We start from the raw sequence: 6,676 nt of genomic DNA on the forward strand, positions 1-6,676 counted from the left end.
TTATTAGAAGGGGTTTTTCTTGTTGTTCAGTTTCTGTTTCTGGCACTTTGTTCACACAATAATTCCCCCCACATGAGCTTCTTTCCTTAGGATACAATGAAAACAGAGGTAGTGTCGAGCATAACCACCCTCCCTTAACAGAGCAGGTACCAGAGAACAAGGTGGGGATTCTGTATCTGCCTAGTCTGTGCATAAAATGAGAAGTTTGGTTGCCAGCACAAATAATTCTAACAATTTAGCACCCAGGGCCAAAATCTGTTGCGATACCCAGGTCCTGTGGAAAAACAAGTATGTTGATCATGTAATTAAAGACTGTATCATATTTAGAGCTGCATGAATAATGGATTTGTAAGTTTGCTGGCAATTCAAAAAAATAACAAAACATTTTGTTTTGGATTGAACCATTAATGAAATTATTCAGAGTATTGAACAATCAACAAATTTTAAATTGGGTCAAAACGCAATGTTTTGAGCTGAAATTTTTCATTCTAGTTTTGGGCATTTTCATAAAAACAAAGGCTGGATTCACGAGAGGGGGTGGGGGAAAGAGCTTCCTAGTAACCTTTAGCCGAGGGGTTTGGGTACTTTCCTAAGATGTGGGAGACTCGGATTCATTTCTCTCCCTCGCTGATATAGACAATGTATTTGAACTTCACAAATACTCTCCACATTCAAGAAAGTGTCCTAGCTTCTGAGTTATGACATATTTTGGTGCAGGGTTTGGGCTACGAAGTCATTGTCTGGCTTTTCTCTAGCCCATGATTATTCATTGTCATCATGAATGACTAGGAATTGCAACCTCTGTCTTGACACAGCCGAGCAGCTGGACACCTAAACCCCAGCAGGAGCCTCAATCTAGGCGGTCTCCCTCCTATCTTATCTGATCTGGTAGGCTTGCTTACTAGCTTTCTACCAGATTGTACCCCACACAAAACACAGCTGAGGGAGGTGCTGCTGCCCTCACCCCATACCCTAAGAGTTAGAGCACTCACTTGGGATGGGCAAGATATGGATTCATATCCCCAGTTTGCCTGCTTCAAAGCAGAGATCTGAAACTCCCCCCACCCCGTTTTCTCATCTTGTAGGTGAGTGCCCAAAGCACCAGGCTACAGGGTAGGGTATTCTGGTGAGGTTGTCTTTCAGTGTCTCCTGATGAAGCTGTTCCACTTGTATAACATACTTAAGTATTCATTGGAGCTGGGACTGTAGCTGGGGTCACCCAGGTGAGCACTCTAGCCCCTGGGTTGTAGAGTCATTCTCACTTTCAGATCCAATATCCCTTTAAGGGCTGGGGGCTTAGGCATTTCCCACTGGCTTGCTTATGTGGCTCCCTGCTCAGCTTGCTGGATTTTATGAATCCCCTTCTTAGCCACTTAACTCTCCCCAGGCATTAGGTGGCAGGGCACCTAAACCTCGGGCATTGTAACACCAAATCTAGATGATCTGGTAGTCCCTTCTGGCCTTAAACTCTAGATTGGCCACGATTTTCCAAAGCAACTTATGATTTTGGTTGCCTCAGTTTTTGGGGCATGATTTTCAGAGTGCTCAGCAATCGATGAGAGTCAAACCCCATTTAAAGTGTCTCCCACTGAGCACCAAAATGTTGAGGCAATCATTACTTTGCTTCAGTGGGTTTTAGGGAATGAAACTTGCTCTCCTTGGCATGGGTCTCAGCCCATCCCTTCCCGCTTTATAATAAATATTAAGAAGGCAAGCTTATTTGGAAAGGTGCTTTTCTTATGATTCTGAACTTTTCAGCCCCATATTTAGGACTTTCTCTTCCCCCAGCTCTCGTTGCCCCATTCTTTTTGCATTTAGACACCTGATTTTTTTTAAGTTACTAATCTGGTCTCCTTACCTTTGTGTGTATGCATTTACCTTTGGCTTGCATTAACAATTTCCTCCTATGGAGAACTATAAGAAGTATGCTTTGATGAGGATCCCAATAAGCATCTTGTATCTTCTGGGCAGGGCCGGCTCCAGGCACCAGCTGAGCAAGCTGATGCTTGGGGCGGCAGATTGTTGGAGGCGGCATTCTGCCCAATCCTAGGGCGGAAGGCCCCTTTTTTTTGTTTTGTTGTTTTTCGTTTTTTTGTTCTTGTTCCGCTCCTGCCGCCCTGTAAGGGGCGGCGGCGTAGAGAACCAGAGCGCCCTGCAGGGCAATCCTCTTCCTTCCCTCCCCCGCACCGGAGCGGAGCCCTCCCGGCGGGCGGCAGGAGGCGTGGCAGCGCCCATGGTGTAGCCCTGGACGCCCCCTTCTCTCTCTCTCCCGCCCGCTCCATCCCCAGCCGGTCCCCCTGCACCCGCGCTACAGGTGTTTTTTTTTTTTTTTTTGCTTTGCCGTTCTGGCCGCCCCGGTTTTTTTTTTTCGCTTGGGGCGGCCAAAAAGCCAGAGCCGGCCCTGCTTCTGGGCTCAGCTGTGCAGTGAAACCAAGCCACTAACTTAATCATTAGCATCACCTAAACACCCTAGTCTCTTCTCTGCCTGTTGGTAGTACATGTGGTACATCAAAGTATATCGTTGAAAGGAACCCCACCAAAATGACTCTGGTAAGGGTAAGTGCTAATTACTCATGTAGTTTTTCAGGCCAGTGTCACCATGCACATAGTTTATTTACAGAAGTGGAATGCAGAGAAGAGCTTAGATCAGATTTTCAGATGTACTGAACTCCTGGAGCAAGTGGCTGCCGCCAAAAGGTCAAAAGTGTGTGTCAACAAATTTGAAGGGATTTTGAATGGCCTTGACATGCAAAAAGTTTAAATTTTTTGGTTAACATAATAATAGGTTCCAACAAGGTTGGAAAACTGTAGCCAGGTTTGAGCCCTTCAGTTCTCACAATACGGTCCAAAATTCTGATGACTATTCAGGTATATATTATAACATGCTGTTTTACAATACAATGTTTCAGTAGGTTTAATTGTTAATGTCCATTGAGAGGAAGCAAGTTCCCTGTGCAAGGGGCTCATTCCATTTTTGACACCACCTCCCCCTGCGACCCTGATCAAGTTACCTAGACAAAACTTTTCAAACTGGGTGGCCTAGAGTTAGGCACCTAGTTCTATAAGGGCTTGATCCTGTGCAGATTGAAGTCAATGGCAAACCTTTCACTGACTTTAATGGTGCAGGATCAGGCCTTAAGTGCTGAGTACCCGTAGCTTTCACTGATTTCTGCTTAATGCCAGTTGCAGGATTTGGTCCACAAAAAAGAGAACATCCATAGCAGTTTAAAATGCCTTTTTTGTCACTTATCTTTTATTGAGCTCGCTAACGTGCAGTGGTTTCTTTATCCAATGGTAAGGAGTGTGCAATAGTAATGAGACAAAAACTGATGCACTTTTGAGTACAGATACTCTATAGTGATCTGCATACTTTATAGAGGTACCTACAATCATTAGTCTCTTAGAAATCTTGGCTGTCTGTCATACGCAAAAGCAATCGATACCACACCTCACAGAAGGTGGAAAAGAAAAATATATGTAGCCATAATCCCTTGGGTAATGCTGGGCCTATGTACACCCATAAAAGGAGTATTATGCTGAAGCAGGCAAGATTATACAAAAAGGAAAATATTGTGTAACTGAGTCACCAGCTTTGACGGTCTGTTGCACCAGCTTTACCTATAGAATGCTACAGGTTGTCCCATGTAGGGAACTGTGAAGTTAGCATGTCATAACACGAATGACAGGTTGACTTGGAATATGTCCCATGTATTCACTACTATGCATTAGCAGATCGCATGGCTGTGGAATGCAGACAACTAGACTGCAGTGTGTTAATGCCTTACCATACTGGGATAAAGTAACCAGGAGAAGCAATTTGCCTTGCTTATCCTTTGTTGCTGTGTGTTGGTGCCTTTTATGGATGACTGAATAACCTTCGGAACAGCACTAAATTATGTACCTGAGTTGTAGTATGATCAAACCATTCTTATTATATAGTGATATCAGAACTGTGTCTTACAGGAGGCACTAAAAGTTGCTCTTATGTCAGAGAGTGATACTGTGTTTAATCAATGCTCCACGGTCATCTGTCCGGTGGGAAATGTTGATAGGTTGCAGAGTAGCAGCCGTGTTAGTCTGTATCCGCAAAAAGAAGAACAGGAGTACTTGTGGCACCTTAGAGACTAACAAATTTATTAGAGCATAAGCTTTCGTGGACTACAGCCCACTTCTGTATGCATCCGAAGAAGTGGGCTGTAGTCCACGAAAGCTTATGCTCTAATAAATTTGTTAGTCTCTAAGGTGCCACAAGTACTCCTGTTCTTCTTTTTGTTGATAGGTTGGGAATTTTTGGGTGTTTCATGATTAATGTGATGTTCTTATGTTCAGGGACCAAACGGAAAAGCTTAGAACAATAAATTAAGGTTGGGTGAAACTGCAGCTTTTCAGGTTCTCACTTCAATAAGAAAAAAAAATGTGTTTCAGAAACACTGCCAGGTGGTGTTTCCAATGAAATGTGTTTCTCTGGACCAGCAGCTGCTGAGAAAAACTGACAGGTCTGCCACAAGATACAATTTATACACTGTCACTCAGATATTGTTCATAACTTTGCAGTATGGTTGACTGCCTATTACAGAAGTACACGTTGCTTACAGTTGTTTAGAAATGTGATCAGAAATAGCACAAAGATACTAATCGTATATAATTACACATCTCTTACCTGTGGAGCCTGCAAATTCACTGTCTGTGCTAGAGAAATACTTAGTGAATATTATTAGCTCTGTGCTGTCACCATTACATGTATTACTGTTATAGCCTTCTCAGAAAAATCAGACAAACTCTTCCCTTATTATCATCCTTACTGAAGGTACCGAAATGCAGGTAGAGTTAGGTTAAGGATCCTGGCATCCCTTTATCTCTGTACTTTCAGTGGCAGAATGGGTGCAGACTAGGACCTTGCATTAGCAACACATGGTGTCATGACCATGCCCAGGTTCCATCATTGTCATTCTCTCTTAGCAGGGCTTGTGACATTGGATCCCTGTTACTACTGCATTCTAAAAGTTTGTTTGTTCACCGTTTTGAGCAACTGTGAGCATAATATGCCCACTTTATGGTCTTTACGGCCCCTTAAGAAGTAGTACATTGATTTAACAGATTGTAACGCCAGAGGGGACCTGTAGCACAGTGGCCTTTTTCTGTCTCCCATGCACCCCTTTGTGGGTGGAGTTGCCTCAGTGGCCATCAAACCTCTATTTCCCCTTCGTTCAGACCCCCATAAGAACTCATTGTCCCCACTGATCTTCCAAACTCAATCCATTTAATTCACTCTTCACCAGTTCGCCTCAGGCTGGTAACAGAGTTTATCAAAAATAGAACTCAAAAGTACAAAAAACCACAAAGTTTTCAGCTCATCTTCCCTCCTATTCAGAGGCTTTAGCTAGCTGGGGCCCTGCAGGAGCCACACTTGCTCCTTATAGCTGCCCCTGCCATCTGCCCCAGCTTACAAGACTGTCTACCTTTGACACACATAACTATTCTCTCAATCACACCCCAGCTGCAGCTCCCTGCTGTCTTTTATATTGGAAGCACCTGATTCATCTCAGGTGGGGCTCATCTCTTAATGAGGGCTGGCTTAGGCCCAGGCTCTCCTGGGCATAGGCAAGCCACCTTGTTACAGGGCCATTTTGATCATTTAGTTTTAACCTCCTGCACAATACAGGCTATAAGAGTTCTTTGAATTAATTCCTGTTTGAACGAGAGCATATCTATATCACCTCTACACAAATTGTTCCAGCAACCCAACCTTTAACCTTCTCTTTGATAATCTAAATAGATTGAACTTCTTGAATTTTTCACTATAAGGCAGATTTTTTGATCTGTTAAGCAATCTTGTGGCCCTTCTCTGAACCCTCTCCAATTTATCAGCATCTTTCCTGAACAGTGACACCAGAATTGGACACAGTAGCCATTGAACCAGTTCCAAATACCAAGGTACTAGAACTTTTTCACTCCTACTCCATCTTCCCCTGTTTATGCATTTAAGGATGGCATTAGCCTTTTTGGCTGCAGCATCGCACTGAGGGCTTGTGTTCAGCTGGTTATCCACTATGACCTCAGTCTTTTTCAGAATTACTGCTTCCCAGGATAAAGTCTCCCCCACCGCATTTTGTACATCTGACCTGCATTCTTTGTTCCTAGATGTGATTTCATATTTAGCTGTATTAACACAAACATTGTTTGCTGACACCTAATTTACCATGTGATCCGTGTAGTTTGTCGTCTTTGTCAATCCCTGTCATTGGGCCAGGCTTTGTCCCATGTCCAAAGCATGCACTGCCACACCCAATCTTTTGCAAGGCTGTTTATTTTTCTAAAGAGAAGTTAGTGAACAGACAATCAGAAAAACCATCTTAACTCAATCTTTGGCTTCAGGCTGCCCCTCCCAAGCATCTCTGGGCCTGGCACTTCTGCTCCTGGCAGCTTCCCAGGGTTTGTCTTCAATTATTGTGCTGTAGTACTTATGCCAACAGGAGGCCTGCTGAACCTTTAGCCCACTTGTTAGGTCACTCACCAGGGAAGTAGGAGACCTGGCTTCCAATTCCTGCCCCAAATCAGGCAGAGTGGGGATTTGAACTTGTGTCTTCCACATCCCAGCCAAGTATTCAAACTATTCGTTATTCAGTATTAGTAGGACCTTGTATACATCATGTTTTTCATAATTTTTTTTTAGAAA

The sequence above is a fragment of the Chrysemys picta genome, chromosome 5 (genome assembly GCF_011386835.1).
Source record: "Chrysemys picta bellii isolate R12L10 chromosome 5, ASM1138683v2, whole genome shotgun sequence".
NCBI lineage: Eukaryota > Metazoa > Chordata > Testudines > Emydidae > Chrysemys > Chrysemys picta.